Source organism: Bombina bombina, chromosome 2 (genome assembly GCF_027579735.1).
Source record: "Bombina bombina isolate aBomBom1 chromosome 2, aBomBom1.pri, whole genome shotgun sequence".
Lineage (NCBI taxonomy): Eukaryota > Metazoa > Chordata > Amphibia > Anura > Bombinatoridae > Bombina > Bombina bombina.
In genome coordinates this window covers 271,645,590-271,669,059 of record NC_069500.1, presented here as the reverse complement: position 1 = coordinate 271,669,059, position 23,470 = coordinate 271,645,590, and the positions used below count along the sequence as shown (strand labels likewise).

At 41.9% G+C, this 23,470-nt stretch overlaps 1 protein-coding gene across 2 annotated transcripts in view; it reads left to right on the top strand.

Moving 5' to 3' along the window:
* EPB41L4A (erythrocyte membrane protein band 4.1 like 4A) overlaps positions 1–23,470 on the top strand; it is a 635,814-nt gene that overhangs the window by 47,606 nt on the left and 564,738 nt on the right. The gene's annotated exons all lie outside the window — the stretch shown is intronic.

Here is a 23,470-nt window from a genome sequence, read left to right as displayed (position 1 = left end):
TGAAATGCAAGAATGTAAGTTTAGATGCCGGCCCATTTTTGGTGAACAACCTGGGTTGTCCTTGCTGATTGGTGGATAAATCCATCTACCAATAAAAAAGTGCTGTCCAGAGTACTGAAATAAAAAAAAGCTTAGATGCCTTCTTTTTCAAATAATGATAGCAAGAGAACAAAGAAAAATTGATAATAGTAAATTAGAAAGTTGCTTAAAATGGTATGCTCTTTCTGAATTACAAAAGAAAAAATTTGGGTACAGTGTCCCTTTAAGGGACATACATGTTCCAATATTAGAAAGCAAAGTGCAAAAGTCAAAGGGATTTTAAATTAAAATAGTTTACTTACCTTACAAAAATATCCTGCTTTTCTCTTCTGAAAGCACCAAAGGTGGAACTGCACCCGGTGTTGTACTTGCTTAAAGGGACAATAAGCACTAAATATATTTTATAATCATGGTATTGAGGTTATTCCCAGCCTCCCTCTAGTCATGGGTGCCGCCATGTTGGAACTTGTCTTTCACTGCATTACACTGCTGACCTGTTTGCTCATGTGCAGCAACTCTCCTTCATATACCTGCAGTAGGTTCCATAATGGCAGCACCCATACTTAGCGTGAGGGGCATGAAATATATTTAGTGTTTAGTTTCCCTTTAAAGGGACAGTCAACAACAGAAATTTTGTTGTTTAAAAAGAAAGATAATCCCTTTATTACCCATTCCCCAGTTTTGCATATCCAACACAGTTATAATAATACACGTTTTACCTCTGTAATTATCTTGTATCAAAGCCTCTGCTGACTGCCACCTTATTTCAGTTCTTTTGACAGACATGCAGTTTAGCCAATCAGTGCTCACTCCTAGGTCACTTTACGTGCATGAGCTCAATGTTATCTATATGAAACATGTGAACTAATGCCCTCTAGTGGTCAAAATGTATTCAGATTAGAGGCAGTCTTCAAGGTCTAAGAAATTAGCATATGAACCTCCTAGGTTTAGCTTTCAACTAAGAATACCAAGAGAACAAAGCAAAATTGGTGATAAAAGTAAATTGGGAAGTTGTTTAAAATTGCATGCCCTATTTACTTTTTGGACTTGACTGTCCCTTTAAGTATGTCTCAGCCAGGTCAGAGCAGATATGGGAGTAAGATTCTGATAGCCCCAAGCCTGTTCTGAGTGCTTTGGGTCCTGTATTACGGTTAAAATTATTTACAGATCTTCACAGGTTACAGAGAGACAGTTTGTCACATAAACTCTGAAATACAAGTTATTTTGTGCTAAATTGAGTGTGTTAATGTATTTTATACAAATAGCAATCAAAGTAAAATTTCCATTTTACAAAGAATTTAACATTTTCTGAATTGAATTCTTTTTCCTTGTTTGAGGTCTACTTTTTAGCCACAGGACTTGATGTGCTATTCAGTAACTGAAACAATTTTCTAGTTTTTGATGGCTATGGAAGTTACTAATGATTACAATAAACAGTAATTATAACTAGCACTTAAAGAAGCAAAATATCAAATGGTGTATTAAATTGATAGGGAAAGTGTTTAATTTCTTTTTCTTGTCTGTCAATGAGGGTGTTTTAGTAGATGAGGTTGAAAAAGACAGAAGTCTATCGAGTTCAACCTATACATATCTTAATATACTTACAAAAAAGCTCCAGTTGAGCTTAAATTAATCCCATTAAAAAGGCGACCCATTTAACACAAGCAGCAATCATATCCCTAAATTCTGTTTCTAGCCAGCAATGTGTCTAAACCATTTTCCATCTAAAGGGGAAGAGAGTCCACGGCTTCATTAATTACTTGTGGGAATTAAGAACCTGGCCACCAGGATGAGGCAAAGACACCCCAGCCAAAGACTTAAATACCTCCCCTACTTCCCTCATCCCCCAGTCATTCTTTGCCTTTCATCACAGGAGGTTGGCAGAGAAGTGTTAGAAGATTCGGAGTAATCTGTTATGGAGGGTAGTACTCTTCGGAATGGGACTGGAGTTTTAAGTAGTCCTGTCAGCCTCTCAGTGAGAGCCGGGGTGAAAGTTAGAGCCTGGAGATGCAGGGAGGGTCGTTCTGCAAAACCATCCCGACTCATTTTAACAGCTCCATAAGCAATCAGCGTTGACGAGTTTCGCTGGCTGCCTTTTACACTCAAGTCCATGTCAGGAGCGATGCTACTACACTGTCACACTTGAGAGGCAGTGTTCCTGTTCCACGGCATAGATTCTGGTAAGATTGTTTCATTTTCTATACAGAGAAAGGTTTTATAGGCTGTGGTACCCTCAGATTAGGGTCCGCCTTCTTTTTGCCCTCCCGTTTTTCATTCAGTGTCCTCTAGAGCTTGGGTATTTGTTCCCACAAGTAATGAATGAAGCCGTGGACTCTCCTCCCCTTTAGATGGAAAACATAAATTATGCTTACCTGATAATTTTATTTCCATCGTGGGGAGGAGAGTCCACGGCTCCCGCTCGTAGGTACAATGAGTGGTAGGTTCAGTGGTTGCTACGTACAGTGTGTTCTGGGTACAATTTGCATCTCACCTGTCACTGGAATTTTTTCTTATTACCCACATCTCTAGATGGTGGGCAGACCTAAATTTAGTTTTTGTTCTTCTGGCACCATTTATACCCTGATATTTCTTCTACTGTTCTTTGTTCCCTCGGCAGAATGACTGGGGGATGAGGGGAGTTGAGGAGGTATTTAAGCCTTTGGCTAGGGTGTCTTTGCCTCCTCCTGGTGGCCAGGTTCTTAATTCCCACAAGTAATGAATGAAGCCGTGGACTCTCCTCCCCACGATGGAAATAAAATTATCAAGTAAGCATAATTTATGTTTTTAAATGTATCGAAGGTATTGGAATTTACTACCTCCTCAGGTAATAAGTTCCACAATTTGATTGCTCTTACAGTGAAAAAACCTTTACGTTGCAGGAGATTAAATCTCCTTTCCTCCTGCCTTAAAGGGACAGTCTAGTCCAAAATACTTTTTTTTATTTTTTATTAATTTTTATTCAGTTTTAGAATGTAAAGTAACACTTGGGGACACGCAGGACCCCTGTTCAAACATAAACAGACAAAAAGGAATGGACATGCAGGTCCGGCTGCAATAGCTATCAAAACATTGATACATGATAAGTAAATTGCAGAGATTTGTGGTGAAAATAATTCACCAAGATTGAACCCTAGTGTGGGCTCAAAATATGAGGGGGGGGGGTGATGCTTATAAATTAAATTTAATGTTCCAAAGAGCAAGTCCGGAAAAAATTGCTGTACTATGTAGTAATGGGTATGGCCATATAGGTTGAGAGTAGGTTCTGCCAACATCTAGAGATGTGGGTAATAAGAAAAAATTCCAGTGACAGGTGAGATGCAAATTGTACCCAGAACACACTGTACGTAGCAACCACTGAACCTAGCACTCATTGTGCCTAGCCCACACTGAACTTAGCACTCATTGCACTCAACACTCATTGTACCTTGCACACGCCATACCCAGCCCACACCGCACCTAGCACACGTTATACCTAGCACATCCTGTACTTGGCACACGCCGTACCCAGCACACACCGTGCCCAGCACACATAGTACCTAGCACACTCTGTACCTAACACTCATTGTACCCAACATACTGTGTATCCAGAACACACAATACCCAGCACACACTGAACCTACCACTCATTGTACCTAGCACACACTGTACCTAGCGCTCATTACACCTAGCACACACTGCGCCTAGCACATACTGTACCTAGCACACACTGTACTCAGCACACACTGTACTCAGCACACACTGTAGGCGGCACTCATTGTACCCGGCACTCATTGTACCCGGCGCACATTGCACCTAGCACACATTGCCCCTCACACACATTGTACCTAGCACCCATTGCACCCAGCACACATTGTACCTAGCACACATTATGCCCAGCACACATTGTACCTAGCACACGCTGTACTGTGGACGCGCTGTATCCAGCACACATTGCACCTAGCACACATTGCACCTAGCACACACTGCACCTAGCACACACTGCACCTAGCACACGCCGTACTTAACACACACCGTACCCAGCACCCGCGGTACCTAGCACACATTGTACCTAGCACACATTGTACCTAGCACACATTGTACATAGAGCACATTGTACCTAGCGCACATTGCACCTAGCGCACATTGCGCCTAGCACACATTGCACCTAGCACACACTGCACCTAGCACACACTGCACCTAGCACACACTGCACCTAGCACACACTGCACCTAGCACACGCCGTACTTAACACACACTGTACCCAGCACCCGCCTTTCCTAGCACACGCGGTACCTAGCACACATTGTAGCTAGCACACGTTGTACCTAGCGCACATTGCACCTAGCGCACATTGCACCTAGCGCACATTGCACCTAGCGCACATTGCACCTAGCGCACATTGCACCTAGCACACACTGCACCTAGCACACACTGCACCTAGCACACACTGTACCTAGCACACGCCGTACCCAGCACCCGCCTTGCCTAGCACCCGCGGTACCTAGCACACATTGTACCTAGCACACATTCAAAATACATTTTCATGATTCAGATAGAGGATATAATTTTAAACAATTTTCCAATTTACTTTTATCACCAATTTCTCCAACATAGGTGTGTCCGGTCCACGGCGTCATCCTTACTTGTGGGATATTCTCTTCCCCAACAGGAAATGGCAAAGAGCCCAGCAAAGCTGGTCACATGATCCCTCCTAGGCTCCGCCTACCCCAGTCATTCTCTTTGCCGTTGTACAGGCAACATCTCCACGGAGATGGCTTAGAGTTTTTTAGTGTTTAACTGTAGTTTTTCATTATTCAATCAAGAGTTTGTTATTTTCAAATAGTGCTGGTACGTACTATTTACTCAGAAACAGAAAAGAGATGAAGAATTCTGTTTGTATGAGGAAAATGATTTTAGCAACCGTAACTAAAATCCATGGCTGTTCCACACAGGACTGTTGAGAGCAATTAACTTCAGTTGGGGGAACAGTTTGCAGTCTCTTGCTGCTTGAGGTATGACACATTCTAACAAGACGATGTAATGCTGGAAGCTGTCATTTTCCCTATGGGATCCGGTAAGCCATGTTTATTACGATTGTAAATAAGGGCTTCACAAGGGCTTATTTAAACTGTAGACTTTTTTTGGGCTAAATCGATTGATATTAACACTTATTTAGCCTTGAGGAATCATTTATTCTGGGTATTTTGATTTAATAATATCGGCAGGCACTGTTTTAGACACCTTATTCTTTAGGGGCTTTCCCAAAGCATAGGCAGAGTCTCATTTTCGCGCCGGTGTTGCGCACTTGTTTTTGAGAGGCATGGCATGCAGTCGCATGTGAGAGGAGCTCTGATACTTATAAAAGACTTCTGAAGGCGTCATTTGGTATCGTATTCCCCTTTGGGTTTGGTTGGGTCTCAGCAAAGCAGATACCAGGGACTGTAAAGGGGTTTAAAGCTTAAAACGGCTCCGGTTCCGTTATTTTAAGGGTTAAAGCTTCCAAAATTGGTGTGCAATATTTTCAAGGCTTTAAGACGCTGTGGTGAAAAATTGGTGAATTTTGAACAATTCCTTCATGTTTTTTCGCAATTGCAGTAATAAAGTGTGTTCAGTTTAAAATTTAAAGTGACAGTAACGGTTTTATTTTAAAACGTTTTTTGTACTTTCTGATCAAGTTTATGCCTGTTTAACATGTCTGAACTACCAGATAGACTGTGTTCTGAATGTGGGGAAGCCAGAATTCCTATTCATTTAAATAAATGTGATTTATGTGATAATGACAATGATGCCCAAGATGATTCCTCAAGTGAGGGGAGTAAGCATGGTACTGCATCATTCCCTCCTTCGTCTACACGAGTCTTGCCCACTCAGGAGGCCCCTAGTACATCTAGCGCGCCAATACTCCTTACTATGCAACAATTAACGGCTGTAATGGATAATTCTGTCAAAAACATTTTAGCCAAAATGAACCCTTGTCAGCGTAAGCGTGGCTGCTCTGTTTTAGTTACTGAAGAGCATGACGACGCTGATATTAATATCTCTGAAGGGCCCCTAACCCAATCTGAGGGGGCCAGGGAGGTTTTGTCTGAGGGAGAAATTACTGATTTAGGGAACATTTCTCAGCAGGCTGAATCTGATGTGATTACATTTAAATTTAAATTGGAACATCTCCGCATTTTGCTTAAGGAGGTATTATCCACTCTGGATGATTGTGAAAATTTAGTCATCCCAGAGAAACTATGTAAAATGGACAAGTTCCTAGAGGTGCCGGGGCTCCCAGAAGCTTTTCCTATACCCAAGCGGGTGGCGGACATTGTTAATAAAGAATGGGAAAGGCCCGGTATTCCTTTCGTCCCTCCCCCCATATTTAAAAAATTGTTTCCTATGGTCGACCCCAGAAAGGACTTATGGCAGTCAGTCCCCAAGGTCGAGGGAGCGGTTTCTACTTTAAACAAACGCACCACTATTCCCATAGAGGATAGTTGTGCTTTCAAAGATCCTATGGATAAAAAATTAGAAGGTTTGCTTAAAAAGATGTTTGTTCAGCAGGGTTACCTTCTACAACCCATTTCATGCATTGTCCCTGTCACTTCAGCCGCATATTTCTGGTTTGATGAACTGCTTAAGGTGCTCGATAGTGACTCTCCTCCTTATGAGGAGATTATGGACAGAATCAATGCTCTCAAATTGGCTAATTCTTTCACTCTAGACGCCTCTTTGCAATTGGCTAAGTTAGCGGCTAAGAACTCTGGGTTTGCTATTGTGGCGCGCAGAGCGCTTTGGTTGAAATCTTGGTCGGCTGATGCGTCTTCCAAGAACAAGCTACTAAACATTCCTTTCAAGGGGAAAACGCTGTTTGGTCCTGACTTGAAAGAGATTATCTCTGATATCACTGGGGGTAAGGGCCACGCCCTTCCTCAGGATCGGCCCTTCAAGGCAAAAAATAGACCTAATTTTCGTCCCTTTCGTAAAAACGGACCAGCCCAAGGTGCTACGTCCTCTAAGCAAGAGGGTAATACTTCTCAGGCCAAGCCAGCTTGGAGACCAATGCAAGGCTGGAACAAGGGAAAGCAGGCCAAGAAACCTGCCACTGCTACCAAGACAGCATGAAATATTGGCCCCCGATCCGGGACCGGATCTGGTGGGGGGCAGACTCTCTCTCTTCGCTCAGGCTTGGGCAAGAGATGTTCTGGATCCTTGGGCGCTAGAAATAGTCTCCCAGGGTTATCTTCTGGAATTCAAGGGACTTCCCCCAAGGGGGAGGTTCCACAAGTCGCAGTTGTCTTCAGACCACATAAAAAGACAGGCGTTCTTACATTGTGTAGAAGACCTGTTAAAAATGGGAGTGATTCATCCTGTTCCATTAAGAGAACAAGGGATGGGGTTCTACTCCAATCTGTTCATAGTTCCCAAAAAAGAGGGAACGTTCAGACCAATCCTAGATCTCAAGATCTTAAACAAATTTCTCAAGGTCCCATCGTTTAAGATGGAAACCATTCGAACTATCCTTCCTTCCATCCAGGAAGGTCAATTTATGACCACGGTGGATTTAAAGGATGCGTATCTACATATTCCTATCCACAAGGAACATCATCGGTTCCTAAGGTTTGCATTCCTGGACAAACATTTCCAGTTCGTGGCGCTTCCTTTCGGATTAGCCACTGCTCCAAGGATTTTCACAAAGGTACTAGGGTCCCTTCTAGCGGTGCTAAGACCAAGGGGCATTGCAGTAGTACCTTACCTGGACGACATTCTGATTCAAGCGTCGTCCCTTCCTCAAGCAAAGGCTCACACGGACATTGTCCTGGCCTTTCTCAGATCTCACGGCTGGAAAGTGAACGTGGAAAAGAGTTCTCTATCCCCGTCAACAAGGGTTCCCTTCTTGGGAACAATTATAGACTCCTTAGAAATGAGGATCTTTCTAACAGAGGCCAGAAAAACAAAGCTTCTGGACTCTTGTCGGATACTTCATTCCGTTCCTCTTCCTTCCATAGCTCAGTGCATGGAAGTGATCGGGTTGATGGTGGCGGCGATGGACATAGTTCCTTTTGCGCGCATTCATCTAAGACCATTACAACTGTGCATGCTCAGTCAGTGGAATGGGGACTATACAGACTTGTCTCCGAAGATACAAGTAAATCAGAGGACCAGAGACTCACTCCGTTGGTGGCTGTCCCTGGACAATCTGTCTCAAGGGATGATGTTCTACAGACCAGAGTGGGTCATTGTCACGACCGACGCCAGTCTGATAGGCTGGGGCGCGGTCTGGGGATCCCTGAAAGCTCAGGGTCTTTGGTCTCGGGAAGAATCTCTTCTACCGATAAATATTCTGGAACTGAGAGCGATATTCAATGCGCTCCAGGCCTGGCCCCAGCTTGCGAGGACCAGGTTCATACGGTTTCAATCAGACAACATGACGACTGTTGCGTACATCAACCATCAGGGGGGAACAAGGAGTTCCCTAGCGATGGAAGAAGTAACCAAAATTATTCTTTGGGCGGAGTCTCACTCCTGCCACCTGTCTGCTATCCACATCCCAGGAGTGGAAAATTGGGAAGCGGATTTTCTGAGTCGTCAGACATTGCATCCGGGGGAGTGGGAACTCCATCCGGAAATCTTTGCCCAAGTCACTCACCTGTGGGGCATTCCAGACATGGATCTGATGGCCTCTCGTCAGAACTTCAAAGTTCCTTGCTACGGGGCCAGATCCAGGGATCCCAAGGCGGCTCTAGTGGATGCACTAGTAGCACCTTGGACCTTCAAACTAGCTTATGTGTTCCCGCCATTTCCTCTCATCCCCAGGCTGATAGCCAGGATCAAGCAGGAGAGGGCGTCGGTGATCTTGATAGCTCCTGCGTGGCCACGCAGGACTTGGTATGCAGATCTGGTGAATATGTCATCGGCTCCACCTTGGAAGCTACCTTTGAGACGAGACCTTCTTGTTCAGGGTCCGTTCGAACATCCGAATCTGGTTTCACTCCAGCTGACTGCTTGGAGATTGAACGCTTGATTTTATCGAAGCGAGGATTCTCAGATTCTGTGATCGATACTCTTGTTCAGGCCAGAAAGCCTGTGACTAGAAAGATTTACCACAAAATTTGGAAAAAATATATCTGTTGGTGTGAATCTAAAGGATTCCCTTGGGACAAGGTTAAGATTCCTAGGATTCTATCCTTCCTTCAAGAAGGATTGGAAAAAGGATTATCTGCAAGTTCCCTGAAGGGACAGATTTCTGCCTTGTCGGTATTACTTCACAAAAAGCTGGCAGCTGTGCCAGATGTTCAAGCCTTTGTTCAGGCTCTGGTTAGAATCAAGCCTGTTTACAAACCTTTGACTCCTCCTTGGAGTCTCAATTTAGTTCTTTCAGTTCTTCAGGGGGTTCCGTTTGAACCCTTACATTCCGTTGATATTAAGTTATTATCTTGGAAAGTTTTGTTTTTAGTTGCGATTTCTTCTGCTAGAAGAGTCTCAGAATTATCTGCTCTGCAGTGTTCTCCTCCTTATCTGGTGTTCCATGCAGATAAGGTGGTTTTACGTACTAAACCTGGTTTTCTTCCAAAAGTTGTTTCTAACAAAAACATTAACCAGGAGATTATCGTACCTTCTCTGTGTCCAAAACCAGTTTCAAAGAAGGAACGTTTGTTGCACAATTTGGATGTTGTTCGCGCTCTGAAATTCTATTTAGATGCTACAAAGGATTTTAGACAAACATCTTCCTTGTTTGTTGTTTATTCAGGTAAAAGGAGAGGTCAAAAAAGCAACTTCTACCTCTCTCTCTTTTTGGATTAAAAGCATCATCAGATTGGCTTACGAGACTGCCGGACGGCAGCCTCCCGAAAGAATCACAGCTCATTCCACTAGGGCTGTGGCTTCCACATGGGCCTTCAAGAACGAGGCTTCTGTTGATCAGATATGTAGGGCAGCGACTTGGTCTTCACTGCACACTTTTACCAAATTTTACAAGTTTGATACTTTTGCTTCTTCTGAGGCTATTTTTGGGAGAAAGGTTTTGCAAGCCGTGGTGCCTTCCATTTAGGTGACCTGATTTGCTCCCTCCCTTCATCCGTGTCCTAAAGCTTTGGTATTGGTTCCCACAAGTAAGGATGACGCCGTGGACCGGACACACCTATGTTGGAGAAAACAGAATTTATGTTTACCTGATAAATTTCTTTCTCCAACGGTGTGTCCGGTCCACGGCCCGCCCTGGTTTTTTTAATCAGGTCTGATATTTTATTTTCTTTAACTACAGTCACCACGGTACCATATGGTTTCTCCTATGCAAATATTCCTCCTTAACGTCGGTCGAATGACTGGGGTAGGCGGAGCCTAGGAGGGATCATGTGACCAGCTTTGCTGGGCTCTTTGCCATTTCCTGTTGGGGAAGAGAATATCCCACAAGTAAGGATGACGCCGTGGACCGGACACACCGTTGGAGAAAGAAATTTATCAGGTAAACATAAATTCTGTTTTTGCTTTGTTCTCTTGGTATTCTTAGTTGAAAGCTAAACCTAGGAGGTTCATATGCTAATTTCTAAGCCCTTGAAGGCCGCCTCTTCTCTTAGGGCATTTTGACAGTTTTTCACCACTACAGGGTGTTAGTTCATGTGTGTCATATAGATAACACTGTGCTCACGCACGTGAAGTTCCAGTGAGCCAGCTCTGATTAGCTAAAATGGATGTCTGTCAAAAGAACTGAAATAAGGGGGCAGTTTGCAGAGGCTTAGATACAAGGTAATTACAGAGGTAAAAAGTCAATTTATATAACTGTGTTGGTTATGCAAAACTAGGGGATGGGCAATAAAGGTATTATCTTTTTAAACAATAACAATTCTGGTGTAGACTGTCCCTGAAAATTGTGACCTCTTGTCATAAACAATTTTCTTGTAATAAACATAGCTTCTGCTGTCTCTGTATATGGGCCTTGAATATATTTATATAAAGTAATCCTGTCACCTCTCCAGCTCCTTTTTTTCTAGAGAAAACAGACCCAGTTTGGCTAACCTCTCCTCATATCTTAAATTCTCCATTCTCCTTATTAATTTTGTGGTCCTTCTCTGCAATTTATTTTTTGAGATCATTACCCAGAACTGCACTCCATACTCAAGGTGAGGACTTAACGGGATTTATATAGTGACAGAATTATGCTTTCCTCCCTTGCATCAATGCCTCTTTCAGTACATGCTAGTATCTTATTAGCCTTAGAAACTGCTGCCCTGCATTGTGCACCCATCATTAGCTTGTTATCTATTACTACTCCTAAATACATTTCCTCCTCTGTTTGGCTAAGTCTAGTTCTAGTTTCTCCAATATAGGTGTGTCCGGTCCACGGCGTCATCCTTACTTGTGGGATATTCTCTTCCCCAACAGGAAATGGCAAAGAGCCCAGCAAAGCTGGTCACATGATCCCTCCTAGGCTCCGCCTACCCCAGTCATTCTCTTTGCCGTTGTACAGGCAACATCTCCACGGAGATGGCTTAGAGTTTTTTTAGTGTTTAACTGTAGTTTTTATTATTCAATCAAGAGTTTGTTATTTTAAAATAGTGCTGGTATGTACTATTTACTCTGAAACAGAAAAGAGATGAAGATTTCTGTTTGTATGAGGAAAATGATTTTAGCAACCGTTACTAAAATCCATGGCTGTTCCACACAGGACTGTTGAGAGGAATTAACTTCAGTTGGGGGAAACAGTGAGCAGACTTTTGCTGCTTGAGGTATGACACATTCTAACAAGAGGATGTAATGCTGGAAGCTGTCATTTTCCCTATGGGATCCGGTAAGCCATTTTTATTCAGACAGTAAATAAGGGCTTCACAAGGGCTTATTAAGACTGTAGACATTTTCTGGGCTAAATCGATTCATATATTACACATATTTAACCTTGAGGAATCATTTAATCTGGGTATTTTTGTTAAATAATATCGGCAGGCACTGTTTTAGACACCTTATTCTCTAGGGGCTTTCCCTAATCATAGGCAGAGCCTCATTTTCGCGCCGGTATTGCGCACTTGTTTTTGAGAAGCATGACATGCAGATGCATGTGTGAGGAGCTCTGATACATAGAAAAGACTTTCTGAAGGCGTCATTTGGTATCGTATTCCCCTTTGGGCTTGGTTGGGTCTCAGCAAAGCAGATACCAGGGACTGTAAAGGGGTTAAAGTTAAAAACGGCTCCGGTTCCGTTATTTTAAGGGTTAAAGCTTCCAAATTTGGTGTGCAATACTTTTAAGGCTTTAAGACACTGTGGTGAAATTTTGGTGAATTTTGAACAATTCCTTCATACTTTTTCGCAATTGCAGTAATAAAGTGTGTTCAGTTTAAAATTTAAAGTGACAGTAACGGTTTTATTTTAAAACGTTTTTTGTACTTTGTTATCAAGTTTATGCCTGTTTAACATGTCTGAACTACCAGATAGACTGTGTTCTGAATGTGGGGAAGCCAAGGTTCCTTCTCATTTAAATAAATGTGATTTATGTGACACTGAAAATGATGCCCAAGATGATTCCTCAAGTGAGGGGAGTAAGCATGGTACTGCATCATTCCCTCCTTCGTCTACACGAGTCTTGCCCACTCAGGAGGCCCCTAGTACATCTAGCGCGCCAATACTCCTTACTATGCAACAATTAACGGCTGTAATGGATAATTCTATCAAAAACATTTTAGCCAAAATGCCCACTTATCAGCGTAAGCGCGACTGCTCTGTTTTAGATACTGAAGAGCATGAGGACGCTGATGATAATGGTTCTGAAATGCCCCTACACCAGTCTGAGGGGGCCAGGGAGGTTTTGTCTGAGGGAGAAATTTCAGATTCAGGGAAAATTTCTCAACAAGCTGAACCCGATGTGATTACATTTAAATTTAAGTTGGAACATCTCCGCGCTCTGCTTAAGGAGGTATTATCCACTCTGGATGATTATGAGATCATCCCAGAGAAACTATGTAAAATGGACAAGTTCCTAGAGGTCCCGGGGCTCCCAGAAGCTTTTCCTATACCCAAGCGGGTGGCGGACATTGTAAATAAAGAATGGGAAAGGCCCGGTATACCTTTCGTCCCTCCCCCCATATTTAAAAAATTGTTTCCTATGGTCGACCCTAGAAAGGACTTATGGCAGACTGTCCCCAAGGTCGAGGGAGCGGTTTCTACTTTAAACAAACGCACCACTATACCCATAGAAGATAGTTGTGCTTTCAAAGATCCTATGGATAAAAAATTAGAAGGTTTGCTTAAAAAGATGTTTGTTCAGCAAGGTTACCTTCTACAACCAATTTCATGCATTGTCCCTGTCACTACAGCCGCGTGTTTCTGGTTCGATGAGCTAGTAAAGGCGATCGATAGTGATTCTCCTCCTTATGAGGAGATTATGGACAGAATCCGTGCTCTCAAATTGGCTAATTCTTTCACCCTAGACGCCACTTTGCAATTGGCTAGGTTAGCGGCGAAGAATTCTGGGTTTGCTATTGTGACGCGTAGAGCGCTTTGGTTGAAATCTTGGTCAGCGGATGCGTCTTCCAAGAACAAACTCCTTAACATTCCTTTCAAGGGGAAAACGCTGTTTGGCCCTGACTTGAAAGAGATTATCTCTGATATCACTGGGGGTAAGGGCCACGCCCTTCCTCAGGATAGGTCTTTCAAGGCCAAAAATAAACCTAATTTTCGTCCCTTTCGTAGAAACGGACCAGCCCCAAGTGCTACGTCCTCTAAGCAAGAGGGTAATACTTCTCAAGCCAAGCCAGCCTGGAGACCAATGCAAGGCTGGAACAAGGGAAAGCAGGCCAAGAAACCTGCCACTGCTACCAAGACAGCATGAAATGTTGGCCCCCGATCCGGGTCCGGATCTGGTGGGGGGCAGACTCTCTCTCTTCGCTCAGGCTTGGGCAAGAGATGTTCTGGATCCTTGGGCACTAGAAATAGTCTCCCAAGGTTATCTTCTGGAATTCAAGGGGCTTCCCCCAAGGGGGAGGTTCCACAGGTCTCAATTGTCTTCAGACCACATAAAGAGACAGGCATTCTTACATTGTGTAGAAGACCTGTTAAAAATGGGAGTGATTCATCCTGTTCCATTAGGAGAACAAGGGATGGGGTTCTACTCCAATCTGTTCATAGTTCCCAAAAAAGAGGGAACGTTCAGACCAATCTTAGATCTCAAGATCTTAAACAAGTTTCTCAAGGTTCCATCGTTCAAAATGGAAACCATTCGAACAATTCTTCCTTCCATCCAGGAAGGTCAATTCATGACCACGGTGGATTTAAAGGATGCGTATCTACATATTCCTATCCACAAGGAACATCATCGGTTCCTAAGGTTCGCATTCCTGGACAAGCATTACCAGTTCGTGGTGCTTCCTTTCGGATTAGCCACTGCTCCAAGGATTTTCACAAAGGTACTAGGGTCCCTTCTAGCGGTGCTAAGACCAAGGGGCATTGCAGTAGTACCTTACTTGGACGACATTCTGATTCAAGCGTCGTCCCTTCCTCAAGCAAAGGCTCACACGGACATAGTCCTGGCCTTTCTCAGATCTCACGGATGGAAAGTGAACGTGGAAAAGAGTTCTCTATCTCCGTCGACAAGGGTTCCCTTCTTGGGAACAATAATAGACTCCTTAGAAATGAGGATTTTTCTGACAGAGGCCAGAAAAACAAAACTTCTAAACTCTTGTCAAACACTTCATTCCGTTCCTCTTCCTTCCATAGCGCAGTGCATGGAAGTAATAGGTTTGATGGTAGCGGCAATGGACATAGTTCCTTTTGCGCGCATTCATCTAAGACCATTACAACTGTGCATGCTCAGTCAGTGGAATGGGGACTATACAGACTTGTCTCCGAAGATACAAGTAAATCAGAGGACCAGAGACTCACTCCGTTGGTGGCTGTCCCTGGACAACCTGTCACAAGGGATGACCTTCCGCAGACCAGAGTGGGTCATTGTCACGACCGACGCCAGTCTGATGGGCTGGGGCGCGGTCTGGGGATCCCTGAAAGCTCAGGGTCTTTGGTCTCGGGAAGAATCTCTTCTACCGATAAATATTCTGGAACTGAGAGCGATATTCAATGCTCTCAAGGCTTGGCCTCAGCTAGCAAAGGCCAAGTTCATACGGTTTCAATCAGACAACATGACGACTGTTGCGTACATCAACCATCAGGGGGGAACAAGGAGTTCCCTGGCGATGGAAGAAGTGACCAAAATCATTCAATGGGCGGAGACTCACTCCTGCCACCTGTCTGCAATCCACATCCCAGGAGTGGAAAATTGGGAAGCGGATTTTCTGAGTCGTCAGACATTACATCCGGGGGAGTGGGAACTCCATCCGGAAATCTTTGCCCAAATTACTCAACTGTGGGGCATTCCAGACATGGATCTGATGGCCTCTCGGCAGAACTTCAAGGTTCCTTGCTACGGGTCCAGATCCAGGGATCCCAAGGCGACTCTAGTAGATGCACTAGTAGCACCTTGGACCTTCAAACTAGCTTATGTATTCCCGCCGTTTCCTCTCATCCCCAGGCTGATAGCCAGGATCAATCAGGAGAGGGCGTCGGTGATCTTGATAGCTCCTGCGTGGCCACGCAGGACTTGGTATGCAGATCTGGTGAATATGTCATCGGCTCCACCATGGAAGCTACCTTTGAGACGAGACCTTCTTGTTCAAGGTCCGTTCGAACATCCGAATCTGGTCTCACTCCAGCTGACTGCTTGGAGATTGAACGCTTGATCTTATCAAAACGAGGGTTCTCAGATTCTGTTATTGATACTCTTGTTCAGGCCAGAAAGCCTGTAACTAGAAAAATTTACCACAAAATATGGAAAAAATATATCTGTTGGTGTGAATCTAAAGGATTCCCTTGGGACAAGGTAAAGATTCCTAAGATTCTATCCTTTCTTCAAGAAGGATTGGAGAAAGGATTATCTGCAAGTTCCTTGAAGGGACAGATTTCTGCCTTGTCTGTGTTACTTCACAAAAAACTGGCAGCTGTGCCAGATGTTCAAGCCTTTGTTCAGGCTCTGGTTAGAATCAAGCCTGTTTACAAACCTTTGACTCCTCCTTGGAGTCTCAACTTAGTTCTTTCAGTTCTTCAGGGGGTTCCGTTTGAACCCTTACATTCCGTTGATATTAAGTTATTATCTTGGAAAGTTTTGTTTTTGGTTGCAATTTCTTCTGCTAGAAGAGTTTCAGAATTATCTGCTCTGCAGTGTTCTCCTCTTTATCTGGTGTTCCATGAAGATAAGGTGGTTTTACGTACTAAACCTGGTTTTCTTCCAAAAGTTGTTTCTAACAAAAACATTAACCAGGAGATAGTCGTGCCTTCTTTGTGTCCGAAACCAGTTTCGAAGAAGGAACGTTTGTTGCACAATTTGGATGTTGTTCGCGCTCTAAAATTCTATTTAGATGCTACAAAGGATTTTAGACAAACATCTTCCTTGTTTGTTGTTTATTCTGGTAAAAGGAGAGGTCAAAAAGCAACTTCTACCTCTCTCTCTTTTTGGATTAAAAGCATCATCAGATTGGCTTACGAGACTGCCGGACGGCAGCCTCCTGAAAGAATCACAGCTCATTCCACTAGGGCTGTGGCTTCCACATGGGCCTTCAAGAACGAGGCTTCTGTTGATCAGATATGTAGGGCAGCGACTTGGTCTTCACTGCACACTTTTACCAAATTTTACAAGTTTGATACTTTTGCTTCTTCTGAGGCTATTTTTGGGAGAAAGGTTTTGCAAGCCGTGGTGCCTTCCATTTAGGTGACCTGATTTGCTCCCTCCCTTCATCCGTGTCCTAAAGCTTTGGTATTGGTTCCCACAAGTAAGGATGACGCCGTGGACCGGACACACCTATGTTGGAGAAAACAGAATTTATGTTTACCTGATAAATTACTTTCTCCAACGGTGTGTCCGGTCCACGGCCCGCCCTGGTTTTTTAATCAGGTCTGATAATTTATTTTCTTTAACTACAGTCACCACGGTATCATATGGTTTCTCCTATGCAAATATTCCTCCTTAACGTCGGTCGAATGACTGGGGTAGGCGGAGCCTAGGAGGGATCATGTGACCAGCTTTGCTGGGCTCTTTGCCATTTCCTGTTGGGGAAGAGAATATCCCACAAGTAAGGATGACGCCGTGGACCGGACACACCGTTGGAGAAAGTAATTTATCAGGTAAACATAAATTCTGTTTTTGACTTTCAAAATGTGGAACCTTGCATTTTCCAGTATTAAATCTCATTTTCCATTTACCTGCCCATTCTTCACATGTTTGTAGATCCCCTTGTAAAGCAATTTCATACTGCACTGACCTTATGACACAACTTTGTATCATCTGCAAAAATAGAGATGTTGCTATTTAACCCTTTAAGGACACAGCTTTCAGTTTGCTCAATTGTTTTATGACGGAAAAATTCCGTCATATGTCCTTAAGAGGTTAATCCTTGCACCAAGTCATTAATAAAAAATATTATGAAAAACATGGCCCAGTACTGATCCCTGGGGGACTCCTCTGATTACCTTTGTCCAATCTGATTATGATCCATTTACTACTAAGTTAATTGGTAGAAATATCCCTGACACCTTCATAGACCTTCATAATGTTAGAATCAATGGGAAATGCATACTAAAAAAACAACAATTATGCTTTCCAGTTTGTATTTATAAGTACAAATGAATATGTGTTTTTTGACCATCCAGTGCACTAAAATTATGATTTACAGTGTGTATATTTAATACAATTAATTCATGTGTTTACATACAAATTTTATGTGTTTTTTTTATCAAATACTATTTTTGGTTACCAATTTTTGTTCCGATTTTTGATGCACCTGTACAATAAAAAAAAAGTCCTACGTATTTTTGTGTAAATGGTTTAATTAGTCGTTTTGTATGATTTTTAAATTACTATGTTCATTGTACACTTTCATATGGATTTATTGTGTTTTGAGTGTCTAAAAATATTTGCATGTCATCTTTTTTCTATTAACTAATTTGAGAGCTTTAAAGGGATACTAAATTATTTTTTTTTCCTTTCATGAGTCAGATAGAGCATGAAATTTTAAGCAACTTTCTAATTTACTCCTATTAACAATTTTTCTTCATTCTCTTGCTATCTTTATTTGAAAAACACAAATCTAAGCTAAGGAGCTGGCACATTTTTTATTTGCACCCTGGATAGCGCTTGTTGATTGGTGGCTACATTTAGCCACCAATTGGCAAGTGCAACCCATGTACTGAACCAAAAATGGGCCGGCTCCGAAGCTTACATTCCTGCTTTTCAAATAAAGTTAGCAAGAGAACAAAAAAATGATAATAAGAGTAAATTAGAAAGTTGCTTAAAATTGCATGCTCTATCTGACTCATGAAATAATTTTTTTTTGGTTTAGTATCCCTTTAATACGTACATATAAGCAGATCTGAATCTTTCTCTTCATTGTTCATTACTCTGAAAGCAATTGTTAGGTCATTTTGAGGGACAGTGTACACCAGAATTTTTATTGTTTTAAAAGATAGATAATCCCTTTATCAACCATTCCCCAGTTTTGCATAACCAACACAGTTATACAGGGAGTGCAGAATTATTAGGCAAGTTGTATTTTTGAGGATTAATTTTATTATTGAACAACAACCATGTTCTCAATGAACCCAAAAAACTCATTAATATCAAAGCTGAATAGTTTTGGAAGTAGTTTTTAGTTTGTTTTAGTTATAGCTATTTTAGGGGGATATCTGTGTGTGCAGGTGACTATTACTGTGCATAATTATTAGGCAACTTAACAAAAAACAAATATATACCCATTTCAATTATTTATTTTTACCAGTGAAACCAATATAACATCTCAACATTCACAAATATACATTTCTGACATTCAAAAACCAAACAAAAACAAATCAGTGACCAATATAGCCACCTTTCTTTGCAAGGACACTCAAAAGCCTGCCATCCATGGATTCTGTCAGTGTTTTGATCTGTTCACCATCAACATTGCATGCAGCAGCAACCACAGCCTCACAGACACTGTTCAGAGAGGTGTACTGTTTTCCCTCCTTGTAAATCTCACATTTGATGATGGACCACAGGTTCTCAATGGGGTTCAGATCAGGTGAACAAGGAGGCCATGTCATTAGATTTTCTTCTTTTATACCCTTTCTTGCCAGCCACGCTGTGGAGTACTTGGACACGTGTGATGGAGCATTGTCCTGCATGAAAATCATGTTTTTCTTGAAGGATGCAGACTTCTTCCTGTACCACTGCTTGAAGAAGGTGTCTTCCAGAAACTGGCAGTAGGACTGGGAGTTGAGCTTGACTCCATCCTCAACCCGAAAAGGCCCCACAAGCTCATCTTTGATGATACCAGCCCAAACCAGTACTCCACCTCCACCTTGCTGGCGTCTGAGTCGGACTGGAGCTCTCTGCCCTTTACCAATCCAGCCACGGGCCCATCCATCTGGCCCATCAAGACTCACTCTCATTTCATCAGTCCATAAAACCTTAGAAAAATCAGTCTTGAGATATTTCTTGGCCCAGTCTTGACGTTTCAGCTTGTGTGTCTTGTTCAGTGGTGGTCGTCTTTCAGCCTTTCTTACCTTGGCCATGTCTCTGAGTATTGGACACCTTGTGCTTTTGGGGACTCCAGTGATGTTGCAGCTCTGAAATATGGCCAAACTGGTGGCAAGTGGCATCTTGGCAGCTGCACGCTTGACTTTTCTCAGTTCATGGGCAGTTATTTTGCGCCTTGGTTTTTCCACACGCTTCTTGCGACCCTGTTGACTATTTTGAATGAAACGCTTGATTGTTCGATGATCACGCTTCAGAAGCTTTGCAATTTTAAGAGTGCTGCATCCCTCTGCAAGATATCTCACTATTTTTGACTTTTCTGAGCCTGACAAGTCCTTTTTTTGACCCATTTTGCCAAAGGAAAGGAAGTTGCCTAATAATTATGCACACCTGATATAGGGTGTTGATGTCATTAGACCACACCCCTTCTCATTACAGAGATGCACATCACCTAATATGCTTAATTGGTAGTAGGCTTTCGAGCCTATACAGCTTGGAGTAAGACAACATGCATAAAGAGGATGATGTGGTCAAAATACTCATTTGCCTAATAATTCTGCACTCCCTGTAATAATATACTTTTAAACTTTGTGATTACCTTGTATCTAAGCATCTTCTGACAACCACCTGATCACATGACTTTTTATTTATTATCAATTGACTTGTATTTTAGCCAATTAGTGCTGTGTGGTGCTGACTCATAAATAACTCAACGTGCTTGAGCACAATTTTATCTATATGGCCCACATGAACTAGCAGTCTCCTGTTGTGAAAAGTAATTACAAAAGCATGTGATAAGAGGCTGTAGTGGCTTAGAAACACGCAGAAATTTAGAGGTTTAAATGTTATAAAGCATATTAATATAACAATGTTGGTTGTGCAAAGCTGGGGAATGGGTAGTAAAGGCGTTGTCCATTTTTTTAAACAATAACAATTTTAGTGTTGACTGTCCCTTTAAGGCTGCCAAAGTCTAATACTATTTACTTTAAGATAATTGTCATTTGTTTGTTTATGCCAATCAGTCAAATAAGCTAGACCTGCAAAGTATAACTGTCCTACTTATTCATATTGTGATCTATTCCAGCTCAACACTCAACTTGATTGTGCAGCCAAAGTAGTTTGAAATTCACACCCTGTGTGCTCTGATTTCCTACTTAATGATAATTTCTGTTTATAACCAGATACGTGGGCTGGCTGTAGTTTGCTCAGATTATTATATACAGCTCTGGGGAAAAAATGCAAAATTATCAGTTTCTCTAGTTTTACTATTTATAGGTATGCGTTTGAGTAAAATGAACATTTTTCTTTTATTCTATAAATTACTGACATTTCTCCCAAATTCCAAATAAAAGTATTGTCATTTAGAGCATTTATTTGCAGAAAAGGACAACTGGTCAAAATAACAAAAAAGATGCCGTTTTTTCAGAACTCGAATAATGCAAAGAAAACAACTTAATATTCATTTTTAAACACAACACTAAAGTTTTAATTAGGAAGAATTCAGAAATTAATATTTGGAGAAATAACCCTGATTATCAATCACATCTTTCATGCATTGTGGCATGCTCTCCACCAGTCTTTCACACTGTTGGGTGACTTTAGGCCACTTTTGGCGTAAATATTCAAACAGTTCAGCTTTGTTAGCTGTCTTGTGACCATCCATCTTCCTCTTGATCACATTCCAGAGTTTTTCAATGGGGTTGAGGTCTGGAGATTGGGCTGGGCATGACAGGGTCTTGATCTGGTGGCCCTCCATTCACTACTTGATTGACCTGGCTGTGTGGTATGGAGCATTGTCCTGCTGGAATTAAAAACAATCCTCAGAGTTGGGGAAAGTTGTCAGAGCAGAAGGAAGCACGTTTTCTTCCAGGATAACCTTGTATGTTGTTTGATTTATGCGTCCTTCACAAATATGAGTCCGCCCAAATCTAGCCTTGCTCAAGCACCCCAGCTCACCACCAATCCTCCACCAAATTTCACAGTGTGTGAGAGACACCGTGGCTTGTAGATCTCTCCAGATTTCTGTCTAACTATTAGATGACAGGTGTTAGGCAAAGCTGGAAATTGACCTGATTTCAGACTTCAGATGCATATATTGGTGCAGGAAACAATAGGCACTTGCACTTTTCTCCCCTCCTCCGGACATATTGTAAGCATATTATGTGATTTTGCTCTTCAAAAAAACATGTTGAGCTATAAGTCTCGGGCTAATTTGCATCAAAACACACAACAACATTTCCTCATCTGCTTCTGGTGAACAACCAATAATGCAGCTCATAGAAGTATCTGCATGTGTGCTATGGCACTGATTCTTAATCTCTGCACCCTGCAATAGCAATTACATATACTTGTTAAAACACAGCAATTTCATATATATTTTTAAAACATATTTTAAAGTATGGTTTACAAGCAAAGATACACAAATGAGTATATCCATGTGAATACACTTGGAAAAAAATTCTATCATTTTGAATCTAGCTGTATGTGTTGCAAGGGGTATATTCATAGTAAAATATGGGAATGTATGTGCATTATATTTCTAAAATTGAATGTCCCTTTAAATTGATGGTAACCTTTAGCTACCATCAATTTAAAGGGACATTCAATTTTAGAAATATAATCAAATGTCATATTTGTAATCTTTGACATTAAAAAAAAAGTGTACTTTTTTTTAAATCTAGCCGTGAAAAGGGTTAAATCTGTGTATATAGTAATGCTTCTATAACAACGTTAAGCCGGCCAACTGGGATGAATTCTTTTTTATTTTATTAATGAAAATTCCAATGAACATCCAATCAGTGTGTGTGTGTCATATGACACTTGAAGTCCAGCCCTTTGAAAGCCCTTAGGAAGCCTATGTAGAGAGTGGGTGGGACTGCCCTTAATGTCACAGCCCAGTCAAAAGAGGAAACGAAGGGGGGTGGTAAAATTATAAATATTTTATTATAATATATATATATATATATACACATTTTTAAAAATTTATAATAATCACGTGTTATTGTATTTACACTAATATATTTTTAATTGAAAAATCTTAAATGTACCATCACTGTTAGAGCTATTGCAGTTTGTGTGGGATAGGAGTAGAAATAACAGGAATTATTTTTTCACTGTACATAACTATAAAACCTTTTATGGGGAATTATATTTTGAATTTAAAGAACATCTATTGCAATTCAGTGATTAATTTCTGGAGGAAGGAAAAATTAATATTTGAATGTCTCTAACAATATTAATCTGGTTTGGGAGTTGATGAAGAGTTTGTGAGGTGTTACAGAATCCATGATTGGCATGTAGTCACCTTGTAGGCTACAGAATGTCTAACAAATTGCTCCCCATGCTTCACTCCCTGCCCTTGAGTCATTTCACTTTCACGTGCATTGGCTGCTATATGTATGTTATAGTCAGCACACCAGGTGCTGCAAGCTCTGCATTCTTACATGTGGCAAGAGAAGAAAAACTCCACTAGTTGTCCTCTTGCCTACTCACACTACAAATGTTCACAACTGACCCTTGTGCTGGCCACTAGTTGTCCTCTTGTCTACTCACACTACAAATGTTCACAACTGACCCTTGTGCTGGCCACTAGTTGTCCTCTTGCCTACTCACACTACATATGTTCACAACTGACCCTTGTTCTGGCCACTAGTTGTCCTCTTGCCTGCTCACACTACAAATGTTCACAACTGACCCTTGTGCTGGCCACTAGTTGTCCTCTTGTCTACTCACACTACAAATGTTCACAACGGACCCTTGTGCTGGCCACTAGTTGTCCTCTTGCCTACTCACACTACAAATGTTCACAACTGACCCTTGTGCTGACCACTAGTTGTCCTCTTGCCTACTCACACTACAAATGTTCACAGCGGACCCTTGTGCTGGCCACTAGTTGTCCTCTTGCCTACTCACACTACAAATGTT